This window comes from Lissotriton vulgaris, chromosome 5 (genome assembly GCF_964263255.1).
Source record: "Lissotriton vulgaris chromosome 5, aLisVul1.2, whole genome shotgun sequence".
In the NCBI taxonomy this organism is placed as follows: domain Eukaryota; kingdom Metazoa; phylum Chordata; class Amphibia; order Caudata; family Salamandridae; genus Lissotriton; species Lissotriton vulgaris.
The window spans coordinates 1,208,747,040-1,208,765,310 of record NC_141693.1 but is presented as its reverse complement, the minus strand read 5'-3'; the positions used below and the strand labels follow the sequence as shown (position 1 = coordinate 1,208,765,310).

At 48.6% G+C, this 18,271-nt stretch overlaps 1 long non-coding RNA gene across 1 annotated transcript in view; it reads left to right on the top strand.

Annotated features, from left to right (window-relative positions):
* LOC147712289 (uncharacterized) overlaps positions 1-18,271 on the top strand; it is a 69,515-nt gene that overhangs the window by 29,231 nt on the left and 22,013 nt on the right. The gene's annotated exons all lie outside the window — the stretch shown is intronic.

The window sequence follows — 18,271 nt, the reverse complement described above, 5'->3', positions numbered from 1 at the left end:
CCATCTTTCTGACAATGAAGAGATTTCTAAAGCCAAGTTCAAGTTCGTCTGAGCAAAGTGAAGTTGCTGGTTCTTCTGACAAAAAAGAGGATGGGAAACGAAAAGCCAAGTACAGAAAGTATGATGACAGGTATCTGGATTATGGTTTCACGTGTGTTCAGGTTAATAATGAGGAGCATCCTCAAAATGCATTCTGTTTAAAAGTTTTGGCTGTGGAATCTATGCTTCCAAGTAAACTTAAGCAGCATCTTGAAAGTCTTCACCCAAATGTGGTCGGAAAGCCAAGGGAATTTTTTGTAAGAAAAGTTGCAGAAGCCCAACTACAAAAGTCCACTTTCTCAAAACAAGCCAAAATTAATAGTAACATCCTCCTGTCTTCATATAAAGTGGCCTATATAGTTGCAGAGTAAAAAAAAACACAGTTGCAGAAGAGCTGATTTTTCCTGCTGCTGTTGATATGGTAACAATCATGCTCGGCGAAGATGCGGGTAAACAGCTGCTGAAAGTGCCTCTTCCTAATAATACTATCAGCCGGAGGATAAATTATATGGCTGAAGATATTAACAATCAGCTCATCTGTAATCTAAGAGGCAATGAAAAAGAAATTGCTGAGGATTTGTTGTTCTTTAAAGAAATCAAAGGTGGAACTGCATGTCAAGACTTGTATGCGGTTGTGGATGATTTTGTGCAACAGAATCAAATTGTCTGTGAGAGATGTGTTGGAGCTTGTACAGATGGAGGTCGTTCAATGGCAGGATGCTACCAAGGACTTCAAGCTTGCATACGTTCAAAAGCGCCTAATTCTGTTTGGACACACTGTATAATACACAGAGAAGCACTGGCAGCAGAAAACCTCAGTCAAGAAATGCATGATATTCTAAAAAAGGTAATCAAGTTGGTAAATTATATTAAAACAAGACCAAAAAAGCAAGATTTTTTGCTAAACTCTGTGAGGACATGGGTGCCGAACACTCATGCCTCTTGTTCTACAGCAGTTCTTAGTGGCTGTCTCCTGGTAACTCCCTGCTTAGAGTGTAGAAGCTGAGGAATGAAATATACTCATATCTACACGATGACGAACATTGTTTTGCTGACAAATTTATTGATGCAGACTTTCTACTACAAAAGGCTTTTTTCTGATCTATTTGAAAAACTAAATGCACTGAAGAAGTCCTTGCAAGGCAATAATACTGACATCTTGCAACTGTCAGACAAAGTTTCAGGCTTTAAAAAGAAAATGCTGCTTTGGAAAAGCAGTGTAAGCAAAGGTGACTATAAATGTTTTCCTTCATTGGACCAGTTTCTGCAGGACAATGAGATGGCGTTAAAGGAGGAACTGAGGACAGTTTTTGTTCAATATTTGTCTCAACTGCATTTTTACCTTGACAAATATTTTCCAGAGGATGAAGTAGAGCCAATAAAATGGGTGGGAGACCCCTTCAATGCTGAGATACCTCAGCATTTCAACAATGAGGAAGCAGAACAGCTTATTGATGTTTCAAGTGACTCAGCATTGAAAGTAAGGTTCCAGTCTCAGTCACTGCTTGAGTTCTGGTGCCAGATGAATACCCAATGATAAGCAAGAGAGCCCTGCATGTTTCGATCCCGTTTGCTACTTCGTACCTTTGTAAAGCTGGTTTCCCAGCAGTTGCAGTCATAAAGTCAAAATATAGGGCAAAAATGAACCTTGAAAAAGAAATGCGTGTTGCGAACTCAAACATAATTCCAAGATTTCAGGAGCTATGTAAGGAAAAACAAGCACATTCATCTCACTAGGATTTTTAAGGTGAATTTGGACTCCGTTGTTTTTCTTGGTCATTGAAAGAGATATTTTATTAAACAGACGTTTAGTTTAACTATTGTTGTGTGGTTAAAAAAGTTGCATGGAAACATATGGCTATTAATCTTGTAGTACCATTTCTCACTTAACAAGTTTTTCTTAAACAACTGTTATCTTTTTATTTTGTTACAAATATGATTACAATACCTTAATTGCATCCCAATTAATTGGATGTATGTCGTTACAACGCATGCTTTTTCCACGCATGCCTTTACAATAAAGGTTTTACAACGCAAGTCGTTACAACTACAATTTGCGATTCCCTAAATGCAATCACAATTTAAGTAATCGCAAAATTTTGAGATTACTTAAATAGCTATTTTTGCATTTGGGATGATGCATCACAAATGCAAAAATTGCGATTGCAAAAAGCAATGATGCATGTGCCCCAATATGTCTTGCCAGGGCCGCAAAAAAACCTGGAGATGACATTGACCGCACATCACTCTTTACATATATCCTTCAGCTACATATTTTTTTTTAAAAACTTTGTTTATTGGCATTAACTGATTTTTGTTTCTTCTTAGTCATATTAGTACTATCATAACAATACATCATATGTTCATCGACCAAGCAAATGCACCTGCCTAGTTGTAGTTAGCAGAGGTGCAGGTGAGTGTGTATGTGTGATAGTTCTCCATGTGGTGGCGCAGCTCTCACAGTACATTTATCTGGTTTCCGGGTTTCCAGTATTCTAAAGTCCATTTATCTATGTTGGTGTTGCTGGAAGCGGTTGACCCACTCATGAAAGACAGACATCGATTGTTGCAGTCAGTCTATGAACAATTCAACCTGTAACTAAAATTCAACCTCAGGCATATAGTATGGGGACATCCAGCGGATCAGTGTTGAACGTGTCATAGTGCTTTTTTCCCTATAAGCCATATTGCACAGAGCCTGTGCTGCTGTGCAACATGTACAGAAAAATACCAGCAGCATGGGGGAGTAGGAGGATGACAAGCAACACCAGGAAAGGGGTGTGGTAGTGTGGGACAAGGGACAGTAGGGGGAAAGGGTTTTGGGAAAAGGGACAGGGTGGGGCATTAAGGACAGCAGGAAGAGGGCAGGGGATGGGGGACAAAAGTAGATCCAGTGTTGAAAGCAGCAGATGAATCCCCCAAAAGGAAGAGGTTCCAGAGAAAACACAAACAAATGAAGGTAAACAGGAAACTAAGAAGAAATCACACACTGTAACCAAACCAAAGTAAGGAAATGAGAGTGCAAAGAAAAGCAAGAAATAAGCAATAGGCAGGCTGTAATACCTTTTCCCCAAAATATTTTTTTACAAGTAATTTTGCAAGCTTTGTGCTCGCGAAACGTAAAAATACTACAGCACTATTAACATAATTTGGAAGTAAATATTTAAATAATTTAAATATAATAAATGCATTTTCTGTAGTTTTAAATAAACTGTAAATGAATGAATGAATGATTGGAGACCAGAGCCAGAAAGGATTTACATTAATCTTCACCTATGCATACATATCTCAATCTATCCCTCCACCAACCCACATACGCACACTCATTAGGTCGAGCCTAGAGCAGCGCGCATGCGCTGCTCTATGGGGAAGCCTCTTGTTGGAATCACTCCGGACTTTCTCAAAACTTGTCTGTGTGGTTTTTCAACTTCCACACATTCTATTGGCCTTTGCGTTTGGCTTTCAAAAATGAAAGCACGCAATTGGCCTAAGGCTGGTGCATGTCCCACCTTTTCTGTAAATGTTCACTCCCACGGCTTCCCGCTGTCGGGAGCGAGCAGCGGCACTCAGGGTGCCAGCTGCATTCCTCGTTGTGGATCATAAACAAAGCGCAGTCGATTTCAGTTTAGCGGCTGCGCTTGTTTTTTTCACTTCCCCCCTCCTCTGTGACTATGCCTCCCTCCTCTCCTTCCACCCCACAGCCTATTGACCTTCTCCAGCTGTTTCACATCGAGATTCTCTCACTTCCACCTCTTTTCTTGGTTTGATTTCCCTTTACATCTTCAATTAATGCCCCCATATGCCTTCCCCTCACCCTCATTCCCCCTGCCCACTCATTTTAACTCAGTCTTTACTTTCGCTCACAAATTCCTACCTCAGCTCTGGCTTGCCCCCCCCCCCCCCCCCCCCCCCCCCCCTTGGCTTCCCTCTATCCCCTCAAGTTCTCTCTCACCACCACAGCCATAGATGCTTTCCTCGCAAACTTACAACCCCTAACTTTCCCTCTGACATTGCTTCTACAAAACCACTCCGCACTACCCTTTTACCCCTCACCCTGAAAATGTATTCTAACTCCCTTCCACACATTCCCTCCCACACTCCCTTTCGCTGCCCTCCCTGTAGGAAGGTTGATATCTGACTATGGTTACCCCCAAACTTTTTGCCTGGTGTTTAGCTGGTTTTTGACTTAGTTGGCCTGAGATCCTGCTATTCAGGGCCCCAGGCTGATTGCTCTCTCCTTAAAATGGACTCCATGTACCTTAGGTGCATAACACAATTGGAATTGGTTCACCTTATAGGCCCCTGTAACAGTGTACCATAGGTACCCAGGGCATAGGTGTAGCCAAGGCCTACCAGGGGCTGCAGCATGTATTGTGCCACCCCTGGCCTGGCCTCCATATTTGACACAACTGGCTGATCACTCAGCTGGGGTAAGTTGGTGTAATCACCTCTTGCTTAGATATAGTATCCCTATATCTAACCCTAAACTGGACACATATGTTCCTAGTTCCTAGTTACAAGTCCAGCACATTTATCAGCCACTCCTATGGAAGGCCTCATCAATCCTGGAGACAGAGTGCTTGGAAATATGTGAGATGGTGCTCTAGCGTGAGCTGAGCCTGTCTGCAGCTGTCAGGAACCACTCCCTAAGCTGTTCCGGGATATTGCCATACCATATACTCTTAAGTGCATTATAATCCTCGCGGTTATATGCTATCTTTGGTTTGGCTTTATCAAAACATGTCGAGTAAGGTGTCATACGAATTGGAATACTATCCCCTCGACAGTTCTGTCGATGGGGATAGCATTCCACCCTTATAGAGGGACACGACATGTGTGTAGCCTGAACCCCGGTTAAAGTTAACCAGAGCCTCAGCATCACAAAATGGATGCTGCCACCACAGACACATGTCTGACCTCCTGCTGCTGGGAGTCCTTCCAGCGAGGAGGGCCTGGACAAAGGGTTTCCTGCCTGGGGAGGTGCGAGCACCACCCCAGACAGGGTTTTGTGTATTGGGTAGGACAGGGCTGAATAGATTAAGACATGCCTGGGGCACACAAGGTGTCCCTGTGCATAAGCCAGCCCAAACCGGTTCTGGGGCTTTCCAGCCCCAGTCCTGGCGAGGAGCTGGACAAAGGAGAGGGGGTGTAACCACTCCCTGGTCCCACCCAGAGGAGGGACCTAGTAGGTGATCCACCCCTCAGATTGGGAATAAGAGTGGGAGCAGTGCCATTGCACAGCAGATCATCCTGAAATCAACTTTAAACAAGAAGAAGACTGGACTTCGACATTCTGCTGCACAGAAGACTGAAGAGAATCTCCCTTGTGGCCTAGGAGGGGCCACCCTGTGAACACAGGTATCACCCAGCACCTCGACGTCTGCTTTGCCGCCGCCTCCAGCCGGAGCCCGAGTGCAGAGCCTGACAAGACCCAGCTTCCCAGATTTCTCACAGCCCGATCCACAGTCCCTGCAAAGAAGGGACCCGTGGAGGCACCGAGAGACGTGGGAGCGGACATCTTGAAAGACCCCCGAGACGCTGACTGCGCAGCACCCGAGGCACCCTTGACTCTGTGCTTTGGGGTTTAAGAAGCCCTACAACCGAGCAGCATTTATTATATTATTATTATTATTCCGAGTTTTGTATAGCGCCTGGTTACCAATAGGCATCCCCGCGCTTATCAGAACATAACACAGCTACAAGAATGCAAGGATTAAACAGAGAACAAAAAAGTTTTTAAAAGTTTACGAAACCTGAAGAGACTGGCTTCGGAGCGCAGTTGTAGGGGCAGTGAGTTCCACAAGGAGGCCACATTTATTGAAAACCTTCTGCCCCCAGTTTTTGCCTTTTTCACCCTGCCAACCTGAAGGAGATGTTGGTGGTCAGAGCGGAGGGAACGAGAGGCCTTATAGGGCTGGACCATCTCCTCAAGAATAGGTGGACCCACCCCGTGCAGGACTTTGTGGGCGATGCAGAGTGACTTGAATTTCACCCGGTCCTTCACAGGGAGCCAGTGCAGTGCCCTCAACGCCGGGCGGGCAGATTGCCGCCTAGGGAGACCCGTCAAAAGCCTGGCAGCCGCGTTCTGCACTTGCTGCAGTCTGTTCAGGGTAGATTCGGGTGCGCCCAGGAAAAGCGCATTGCTGAAATCCAGCCGCGAGATGATAAGTCCCTGGATGAGAAGCCTTCGAGTGGCCACTGGGAGCAAGGGCAGAATCTTCTGGGCTGAACGGAGCAGGCCAAAGCACACGCCAGCAGTCTTTTTGGCATGGGTTTTAAATGATAGGTCCTGCTCCAGCCATACCCCCAAGCTCTTGATCTCCTGCTTGGGGGGGGCATAGGTCCCAAACAGTCTGGCCAGCTGCTGGGGGGCAAAGATGGAGAGGAGTTCCCCAGCAGCATCAGTTCCGTTTTGGAGCCATTTAACTTTAGGGCTGAGCTGCACATCCACGTGTAGATCTTTTCAAGACACGTGTGCAGCCGGTCGGGATGGTACGCCGACTGGGAGAGGCCTACCACCAGCTGAGTATCATCAGCGTAATTGATGATTTTGATACCCAGCGGCCGTACCACATTCTCCAGGGGGGCCATGTAAACGTTGAATAGGGTAGGGCTCAATGAAGAGCCCTGTGGCACACCACACTGGAGAGGGGTAGAAGATGATTTTTCCTGGCCTTCCCACACCTCAAATGTACGACCTTCCAGAAAGGAGGCGAACCATTTGAGGGCCAAACCCGTGACCCCCACCCCTGACAGCCGTTGGAGAAGCACCTGATGGTCCACGGTGTCAAAAGCAGCGCTGAGGTCCAGGAGGATCACTGCCACTGATCCCCCCGAATCCAGCATGCTCCTCGCATTCTCCACGACCGCCAGCAGGGCGGTGTCGGTCCCCTGACCGGGGCGAAAACCCGTTTGGGAGTCGCCCAGGAGGGAATTGGCTTCCAAGAAGTTGGAGAGGCGGCTATTCACCAGCTTCTCAGCCACCTTACTGATACCCGGCAGCAAAGAGATAGGCCGAAAGTTGGCGAGATCGGCGGGATCGAGGTTAGGCTTTTTCAAAAGAGCCTTAACCACCGCCCCTTTCCAACTGGGGGGGACCACCCTATGGGCGAGAGACAGGTTTATCAAGTCCGTAGCAGGGCCAACAATAGTAGATGACACCTGTTTAAGATATTTAATAGGTGCTGGGTCTTTCGGGGAGCCGCTCTTCATAGATCTCAGCACCGACAAGACTTCCTCCTTAGTAACTGGACCGAGGGAAGCCAACTCCGCCAATGGTGACTCAGGTTGGGAGCTTTTGCAACAAAGATCAGCCCTCCAGCATCTCCACGATCTGCGTGGGGCCCTTTTGCTTTGTGCCACTTGACTCGCCATCCCGGCCGCTTGTCACGTGATCAGCGGCCATCTTGGCGACGAAACCTACAATTTACACTGTGGGTCTGGTTGCTCCAGACCTGCTCTCGCTTCTGTAGAAAGGAGTACCCGCTCTGACCTTGCTGGTCCGAGTAATAAGCCTTTTTCACTTTCCCCGTGGCTTGCATTAGCCAAGGCTTGTTTGCTTCAATCGAGTTGCCGACACCGCCATCAGCTAGAGCCTTCGAGGGACAGCTCGTGATCGACTCCTGGACGTCCTTGACCTCTTCGTGTCCACGTGGCTGCAGAGAGAAGCAACACCTCATCACCTGTTTGCACCCGACTTTGCCTGGTTCCAATCTGGTTCCACGGTGGTCACTGGTCAGTGACTTTGAACATTGTCCCCTCTGCTTTCAGGTCTTCACCACTTCAGATCCACCCTTGGATCCACCGGACACTTCTCCTTCACATCGCCTGCAGCATCTTCAGCTTCAAGCGCCAAGAACCTGCGTGTCAAAACCCGACGCCACTTCGACCCTGTGCACCCACTTCCTGTGGGTGAGGTAACATTGCAACGCCGGTGTCCCTACACTGGTACACACCTCTAGGGTCTGTGTCTTAAGTTTTGTTCCTCTAGGTTCAGCGGAAGTGCCCTTAAACTAACTTTGTGTAACTTTTACGCACCATAGACTTTACATTGGAAAGTGCGTGCACTTTGAACACTGCACCCGAGTTCCGCGGGCCTTTCCCGACTTAATCACTGCTAGTCTCGAATAGCTCCAGTGATTCCCAAGGCCCTAGGCCTGTTCCCTTTCCATTTGGTATCTCTTATACCACTTTCTTAGTATATGGTTTAGGTGGCCCCTAGGGCTCATCCATATTGTGCAACTTTTGTGTATTTTAAACCGTCTTGTGATTTAACGCTTGTGCTTCTGTGCTCATAAAGAGTCCAGGGGATTTTATAGTTAATAAATCAATATATATTTTCAATATATATCTGTGTGGTGTCCCTTTCATTTGGTATTCAAGGGGGTTGTGTATGGTATTACAGCTGGCTTCACATGCCTTTCAGAGTTTAGCCTAAGACTGCTTTGTCCACGTTACCACTACGATAACTGGTCTACAAGGTTGAATTACAACCATCATCATAAGGGTTGCTTGGCATGGTACAAAGTGATCACTAAGAATTAGTGAGCATTATATACCAGGCCAACTTCTCACATTGGTGAGCAGCGGATTGGGATCTGAGCTTGCTGTTGTTTTACCATTACAATCTTTGAGATTATCAATTGAAAGATCATACAGGTACCTGCTAGGTACATATAAAACGAGACTAGTATACTTAAGTTCTACTGAACTAAGTTGTTGTAGAGCAAAGGGAGTAGCACACCCTAGCTACAACTACTAGATAGGTTTAGTAGGTAAACACCAGTGTAGGTAGATTGCAACACATCCACCCACACTAGAGCAATGTCTGGAGCAGAGGGTTCCACTGGGAACATCCCTGTTGAGAGTGACCCTCCAAGGGCACCATCCAAATTTGCTATTTTTTCCTTTAAGGAATTAAGACAGCTTTGTGTCTTAAGGGGTCTGAGGACAGGGCCTTCCCCTACCACAGACCACCTAAGAGAGCTCTTAGACCAGTCTGAGACTCTAAAGCCCTCTAAGGCAAACCCCACAGGGAATGCTGAAGGAGGCCATCCTTCAGAGGATGACACTGTAGACCCCCCTGCCCCTATCATCCTGGTAGATGAGGAAGCCTCCACCACTGGAGCTCCTCAGGTAGATGAGGAAGAAGAGGAAGAGGAAGAAGAGGAGGAGGTGGAAAGCAGTGAGTCAGATGATGACAGAAATAGTCAGGTGCTGGTCAGTAGACTGAACCAGGCTAACTTAAGCCTATTTGGGACTGAATCAGGTAACAACCCATTCAGACCCCCAGGTGGACTTAACCAGAAGCCTAGGAGGAGAAGGAATCACTCAGGTGACTCTAACAACTCCCATGCTTCTAGAGGCTCTCATGGTCACTCCAGGAAGGAGATGACTAGCCCTCAGAGAAGGGAACATGAGGCCAAGATGAGAGAGGCTGAGCTTAGGATTCAGAGGCAGGAATTAGAGGTTGCCCTGGCCCAAGAGAAACTTGCTAAAGCAAGACAGCCTAGAGAGAGTGGGGTAATAGAACCCACTGGTGGCAGCAATATCCACAAGGATAAAGACAGGTCTTTTGATAACAGAAACCTGAGTAAGATTGTGCCCCCCTACAAAGCTGGGGATGATATCCACAAATGGATAACTGCAATGCAGAGAGCCTGCATGGTACAGCAGATCCCTCAGGAGCAGTGGGCAGCAATCTTGTGGCTCTCCTTTGAAGGTAGAGGCCGAGACAGACTCCTCACAGTTAGTGATGGGGATTCTAGAAACTACCTGGTCCTGAAGAGTGCTCTGATTGATGGGTTAGGCTTAACCACTGAACAGTACAGGTTAATGTTCAGAGATACCCAGAAGACACAGACTCAGGACTGGTCTGAATTTGTTGAATGTGCCACTAAGGCTCTGGAGGGCCGGTTGCTGGGAAGTAAGGTTACTGACTATACAGGATTGTATAATTTAATTATGAGAGAGCAAATCTTAAGTAATTGTCAAAATCAGCTTCTACATCAGCACCTGGTTGACTCTGATCTGACCTCCCCACAAGAATTGGGTAGGAGGGCAGACAAATGGGTCAGAACCAGGATCAGGCCTAAGAACCATGGTGGTGACCAAAAGAAAGAGACTACCAAGCCTCAAGAGAAGGGTGGGGATAAAAGTAAGGAAAAGACTTCCCCAAAACTCCAAGAATGGGGGTGGGTCCCAAGACACTTCTACAACCCAGAAAAAGCCTTATTGTCATACCTGTAAACAGGTGGGGCATTACAAAACAGATAGCTGTTGTCCCAAGAATGGCAATAAGGAGAATATACCTCCAGGTAAGGCTCCAACACCTCCTGTCACTGTTAGCAGTGGTCCCCCAGGTGGTGGGAGCACCCCCAAGAATTTGGGTGGGTTTACTTTTGGAGGACAGGTGGACTCTGGCCTATCCAGGTCCCCTAACTCAGATACTCTTGTCTATGAGACTGGCATGGGGTTTGCCAATTTCACAGCTTGCCCAAACACTTTGAGCAAGTATAGACAGGAGCCCCTCATCAATGGCTTGAAAGTTGAGGCCTTCAGAGACACAGGGGATAGCATCACCATGGTGGCTGAATGTCTAGTCCCCTCAAGGCAACTTTTACCTGATGCCAGATATCAGGTGACAAACATTGATGGCATAGAAACCAATCATCCCATGGCAGTAGTCAATCTTAGCTGGGGAGGTGTCACTGGCCCAAAGAGAGTGGCAGTGTCCGCAAACTTGCCTGTAGATTGCCTACTGGGTAATGATTTGGAAATCTCAGCCTGAGCTGAGGTTGAACAGCAAACCCATTCTAGAATGGTAAATCTCCATGGAAAGGTTAGTGGGGCTGTGATGGCTACAGCCCCAATCCAAGATGTCCTTCCTGAAAAGGTTGGGAGGGCTGAGCAAACCTCAGCCCCATCTTTAGATAACCTCCCTCCTGAAAAGAGTAGCAGGGCTGTACTAGTAACAGCCCATACCCAAACTGAGTCTCCTCCTGAAAAGGTTGGTGGGGCTGTGATGGCCACAGCCCAAACTCAAACTGATACATGGGTAGTGAAGCCTGAAATGATGGATCACTCCACTCAAACAGAGAGCATTGAGGAGGAAGAGAAATCTCCCTCCCACCAGACTTTAGGAAAGGATCAGCCTCCTCAGGGAACTGATCTTACACCTGATGAAGGAACTGTCCCAGAGGTTGTTAGGCCTGGCCTGACAGAGCCTCTGATGGCAGTGGACCCTTCTCAGGAGGGACCCAGTCTGGAGCAGGTAACCTGCCCCTCTCTACCTTGCCTTACTCAGCCCAGGGCTGCAGAGGACAAGAAGGACAGTGAGACCCAAAGGGCCCCCGGTCAAATAAAGCACCCCCATCAACAGATTAGGGGCACCGAAACTAGTAGCCCTAGTGAGGTGAAAACTTTAAAAACTCCTGAGGGAAGATGGCGATGGGAACGGACGTGTAGTCTCTCGGCTCCCCGATCCTTTGTTCCTCTCGCCGAAATCCTGACCTTTATCCTGCCACGGAATGCTAGCGAGGGGACGGGGACAGAGCGCTGAATTGACTGGTGCTCTCCTGATGTTCCTGCCTGCCTGGAACCCACTGTACTGCCGAGTGAACTGCGGCGTTCGTCTCTACCCCTGAGACCGAGACCCAGGCGGGGATGCTGGCATGGCGGCTGCCGGAGCTACCGAGGTTACGGAGGCGGAGTGAACCTAGCGCCCTGACTGGCGCCTCTAACTGCTACTATCTGCGCCTGCCCTTCACTTGTGCACGGTGTGCCTGCCGACCGGGAGTTCTCACGGGCGCCTCCGCTGCCGGGATCTACAAGTGAGGTACGCTGCGTCACCCTCATGATGGCGGACATTTGAACACCGCAGCTCCCCCTCAAGCCTGCTCCCGACCCGTCGTGATCACCGTGGGGCTTCCATTACGGGTCGCCCACTGCTTGTGGGTCCGCGCTAGGACAGCGACCTGAGTCCCTGTGGTCTTGGTGGTACTTGCGCCCACGCGCCCCTGTGCTTCCCCCGGTGGGGCTACTGCGATGGCTGATCCGGCTGCACTTATTGCCAACGCTGCCTCGGATAAGACCTGGACTGTGCTGAGGTCCCCTGGGCACTGTCCTGCCTTGGGAACCGCGCCTGTGATCGTGGCGAAGATGAAACCCCCGGCCGCCCCAACTTATGGCTCCATTCTCGATGCAATTCACGACTTGCGGGCAGGGATGCGTGTGGGCTTTCTATCGCTGTACGAGAAGCTTGAGGCTGCTACGCCCGGGGTGGATTGTACACCGCCGATTTGCCTCTCTCATTGGGACGCTTTGTCTGTCCTTACTCCTGACCAGGCTACATTGTTGCCGCACGAGTGCTTTACACTTCAGCTCCCCGGCAGTGTTGGCGGACGCGATTTGATGCCCGTTTACTTCACCAGCGCTACAATGTTTCTGCCTCTACCAGTGCTCATGGTTTCCTTCGAGGCTTTGCTACCTTTGGTAATGGCGCCACAGACGCAGCAACTATTTAGCCTGCTTGGCCGCGCTCATTTAGCCCTGCCTCTGACTTTCATTCTTTCGCTGAACTGGGAGCAACTGCTGGCGCTATCTAGCAGGGTACATGGAACTGGTCGAGGACGGACCCATCCATTTTGTTTTGGAACAACATCTCCCTGCCGAGGGCGGCCATCTTGTCCCTTTGTTCAGCCCGTGGGGGTTGCCCTACGAGGGTTTTGGCTGGGGGGGCGAGTACGGACTGGCCAGGGTTAGCGGACTTCTTTTGGTGGACTGTGCATTCCTGGCTGGCGAAATCTCAGATTGAAATGCTTCCCTACATTGTGCGAGTGTAACTCTCCTTGCGTTGTACGATGTTCGCAGCTCATTGTTTTTGCTGGTACACATGAGGGGATGTGATGAATAGACTTGATAGGCGGGTGGGATCTCGGGACGGGACACTCTTTATGTGCGTGCTGATATGATACGTGTGATCTCTCCCTATTTTACTTCATACTGCATATTCTATACTCTTTATGTGGCAAATAGGGTGGGTGTTGCTGCATGGATGGGGTGTCCGAGAGACTTAGTGTTTGGTGGGCTCCTCCCCTCATTTCTTCTTTATTGGGAGTTATAGATTAGAATTTTCTGTTCTTCCTCCCTATATTTCAGAAGTTACATTTACTATTTCTTTCTCTTCTTTCTTAGGGATTTCCCTTTCTTTTCTCTTTTCCTTTGTCTATATTTCGGGTTCTTTAGCGGGCGACAGACACACTGCGGGGGGGGGTAGGCCATAGCCTCTGCAATGATGTAGGGTGGGGGGAAGGTTTTAGTTCTCTATATTGGTTTCTATGGGCCTTATTTCTATTATTTCTCTGCGCTTTTCTTACCTTATTTCTGTTCTGGGTCCGGGATAGGGACTAGTAGGGAGTGGGCTGCTCTGTACATGGCGCGTAATTGCTAACTGACGATCTTGTTGTTCTACTCTGACCCGCCATACTGCCTGGGAATGGCTTTCACGTTTGGCTTCATGTGATGCTCTTGCCTGCTCATGCTGTGAAGTAATTGTACGGACTCAGTTCTCCTTGGTTTCTACTCTTCACTGTTATATATTTTAAGACCAAAAAACATCAAAATTAACCTTCAATGCTCCTGTTTCTCGGCGACACGAATCTGTCTAGTGTACTGTTAATTGATTGCTGCTCTTTAACCTGGTGCCGCTGAGGAATTATATTGTTTGCACTTGTGCTCAAAGTACCGTGGCCGGCCTGACGGTTGTGGGCCCGTATTTGTTATATTTTCATGCACAATAAAGGTTTACAAAAAAAAAAAAACTCCTGAGGGATCCCCCTTAAAAGTAGTTAGGGACCTCCCCCAGATGGATATTGTTGGGCACAGCCAAACCTGGGAACAAAAGGCCCCAAACCTGACCTGTCCCTCCACGAAGCCAAACAGAGGGACCCAGCCTCCAGCTTTAGGTAGCCAGAGGTTGACCCTGAGAGCACAGTGCAACTCAGTCAGAGAAAGAAAGGCACACATGGTGGAGAGTGATTGGAGGAAGCTGAGCCCTACAGAGGAAACTCACTTCAGTACTCCATCTCAACACCAGCCTTTGACTTTGCAAAGACACACCACAGGTAGAGATTCCCTATGGTGGAGACCCTCAGATACCCTTAGGGTGAGGGATTGCGTAGTGGACCATGAGACAGGGGGTTACCAAGCCAGAGCTGGTACTTCCTTATATGGCCACATAGGCAATATAGGCTTACCTGGTCAAGGATAGCCTTATCTCCTTGCGTTTGGGGGGGGGGGGGGGGGTTATGTAGGAAGGTGGATATCTGACTATGGTTACCCCCAAACTTTTTGCCTGGTGTTTAGCTGGTTTTTGACTTAGTTGGCCTGGGATCCTGCTATTCAGGGCCCCAGGCTGATTGCTCTCTCCTTAAAATGGACTCCATGTACCTTAGGTGCATAACACAATTGGAATTGGTTCACCTTATAGGCCCCTGTAACTGTGTACCATAGGTACCCAGGGCATAGGTGTAGCCAAGGCCTACCAGGGGCTGCAGCATGTATTGGGCCACCCCTGGCCTGGCCTCCATATTTGACACAACTGGCTGATCCCTCAGTTGGGGTAAGTTGGTGGAATCACCTCTTGCTTAGATATAGTATCCCTATATCTAACCCTAAACTGGACACATATGTTCCTATCAGCCACTCCTATGGAAGGCCTCATCAATCCTGGAGGCAGAGTGCTTGGAAATATGTGAGATGGTGCTCTAGCGTGAGCTGAGCCTGTCTGCAGCTGTCGGGAACCACTCCCTAAGCTGTTCCGGGATATTGCCATACCATATACTCTTAAGTGCATTATAATCCTCGCGGTTATATGCTATCTTTGGTTTGGCTTTATCAAAACATGTCGAGTAAGGTGTCATACGAATTGGAATACTATCCCCTCAACAGTTCTGTCGATGGGGATAGCATTCCACCCTTCTAGAGGGACACGACATGTGTGTAGCCTTAACCCCGGTTAAAGTTAACCAGAGCCTCAGCATCACAAAATGGATGCTGCCACCACAGACACATGTCTGACCTCCTGCTGCTGGGAGTCCTTCCAGCGAGGAGGGCCTGGACAAAGGGTTTCCTGCCTGGGGAGGTGCGAGCACCACCCCAGACAGGGTTTTGTGTATTGGGTAGGACAGGGCTGAATAGATTGAGACATGCCTGGGGCACACAAGGTGTCCCTGTGCATAAGCCAGCCCAAACCGGTTCTGGGGCTTTCCAGCCCCAGTCCTGGCGAGGAGCTGGACAAAGGAGAGAGGGTGTAACCACTCCCTGGTCCCACCCAGATGAGGGACCTAGTAGGTGATCCACCCCTCAGATTGGGAATAAGAGTGGGAGCAGTGCCATTGCACAGCAGATCATCCTGAAATCAACTTTAAACAAGAAGAAGACTGGACTTCGACATTCTTCTGCACAGAAGACTGAAGAGAATCTCCCTTGTGGCCTAGGAGGGGCCACCCTGTGAACACAGGTATCACCCAGCACCTCAACGTCTGCTTTGCCGCCGCCTCCCGCCGGAGCCCGAGTGCAGAGCCTGACAAGACCCAGCTTCCCAGACTTCTCACAGCCCGATCCACAGTCCCTGCAAAGAAGGGACCCGTGGAGGCACCGAGAGACGTGGGAGCAGACATCTCGAAAGACCCCCGAGACGCTGACTGCGCAGCACCCGAGGCACCCTCGACTCTGTGCTTTGGGGTTTAAAAAGCCCTACAACCGAGCAGCATTTGCACCAAAGATCAGCCCTCCAGCATCTCCACGATCTGCGTGGGGCCCTTTTGCTTTGTGCCACTCGACTCGCCATCCCGGCCGCTTGTCACGGGATCAGCGGCCATCTTGGCGACAAAACCTACAATTTACACTGTGGGTCTGGTTGCTCCAGACCTGCTCTCGCTTCTGTAGAAAGGAGTACCCGCTCTGACCTTGCTGGTCCGAGTAATAAGCCTTTTTCACTTTCCCCGTGGCTTGCATTAGCCAAGGCTTGTTTGCTTCAATCGAGTTGCCGACACCGCCATCAGCTAGAGCCTTCGAGGGACAGCTCGTGATCGACTCCTGGACGTCCTTGACCTCTTCGTGTCCACGTGGCTGCAGAGAGAAGCAACACCTCATCACCTGTTTGCACCCGACTTTGCCTGGTTCCAATCTGGTTCCACGGTGGTCACTGGTCAGTGACTTTGAACATTGTCCCCTCTGCTTTCAGGTCTTCACCACTTCAGATCCACCCTTGGATCCACCGGACACTTCTCCTTCACATCGCCTGCAGCATCTTCAGCTTCAAGCGCCAAGAACCTGCGTGTCAAAACCCGACGCCACTTCGACCCTGTGCACCCACTTCCTGTGGGTGAGGTAACATTGCAACGCCGGTGTCCCTACACTGGTACACACCTCTAGGGTCTGTGTCTTAAGTTTTGTTCCTCTAGGTTCAGCGGAAGTGCCCTTAAACTAACTTTGTGTAACTTTTACGCACCATAGACTTTACATTGGAAAGTGCGTGCACTTTGAACACTGCACCCGAGTCCCGCGGGCCTTTCCCGACTTAATCACTGCTAGTCTCAAATCGCTCCAGCGATTCCCAAGGCCCTAGGCCCGTTCCCTTTCCATTTGGTATCTCTTATACCACTTTCTTAGTATATGGTTTAGGTGGCCCCTAGGGCTCATCCATATTGTGCAACTTTTGTGTATTTTAAACTGTCTTGTGATTTAACGCTTGTGCTTCTGTGCTCATAAAGAGTCCAGGGGATTTTATAGTTAATAAATCAATATATATTTTCAATATATATCTGTGTGGTGTCCCTTTCATTTGGTATTCAAGGGGGTTGTGTATGGTATTACAGCTGGCTTCACATGCCTTTCAGAGTTTAGCCTAAGACTGCTTTGTCCACGTTACCACTAGGATAACTGGTCTACAAGGTTGAATTACAACCATCATCATAAGGGTTGCTTGGCATGGTACAAAGTGATCACTAAGAATTAGTGAGCATTATATACCAGGCCAACTTCTCACACTCCCGTACTCATTTGCTCCGACACTCCAATTCTTTGCTTGAGTCCTATTTTACCTCCACAACCCTCACTGGGTCCCTATCTCACGTCCACAGCCGTCCCTCCTGCATTTACCCCCTCCTTTTACTACCCGCCCTGTCCTCACCGCCCTCCTTCACCTCCCTCATTCCTCATCTCTTTTACCACCTCCCCCACATCCTTCATAGCCACACCCATTCCTTCACCCTCTTCACTCTCCATTCCATTCGCTGTTCCACCAGCCATCAATCACCCCTTCTTGCCCTCGTTCATCCCCAGCTCTCTTCCACTAAGAGCCAGTCATCCCTTTCTCCCTCATCACACTAACCTACTCCACGCCCACTCATTCCTTCACCCATACTGTGTCCTCTGTGTTGTACGTGTAGCACTTGCTCCTGGTTTACCTTGTATTGTATGCTTAACTCTGTGTACTCTTGTCGACTGGTTCTTGATTTACATGTACTCTGATGTTTCTATGTATTTTCACTCTTTTTAAAAGTGCTACCACCAACTGAATTACTTCCATATCGACCTTGCATGCTGTACGTGTACTCTGTGCCGCGTGGCAGTCGTGTGCGAGTGCTTTGCGCTCGGCATGTTTTCTGTGCAATATACTACTACCTTGTGTTTCATGGCCTGCCTTGTTTTGTGATCTCGGTGCTGTACATCTACCGACCTCTTACCTGTGTTTTACATGCACCCTTTTTACCCCACGTTTTGCGTATACTAAGCTCTAAGTATGTATTGCCACAACAGGGCCCCACTGTGAACTCTGCTGTGCATATATTTTACAACATATTGCCATATGCTCCATGTGTGGTATATATTCTGTGTTCTACACTTACTCTGTTCTATACACACATGGACTCTGCTCAACTTACACCATGTTTCCCCGGTTTTACATGTATTTGTGCTCACTGCAGGGGACTGTGTTCGACCTCATGGTCACATGTCCAAATCCCGGCAAATTCACTCAGCCTTTCATCCTTTCTAAGGTCGAGAAAATTAGTACTATTGAGTTGGGTAACCAATAGACGTCTGTTATGCAGCACCAAGATTCTATTATATTATGTTACTATGATGAACTGCCCCCACCTAACAATAAAAACTATACCAAAAAAGCATTAGAACAGGCAGGGAAAAATTGACAGCATTGCATAAACAC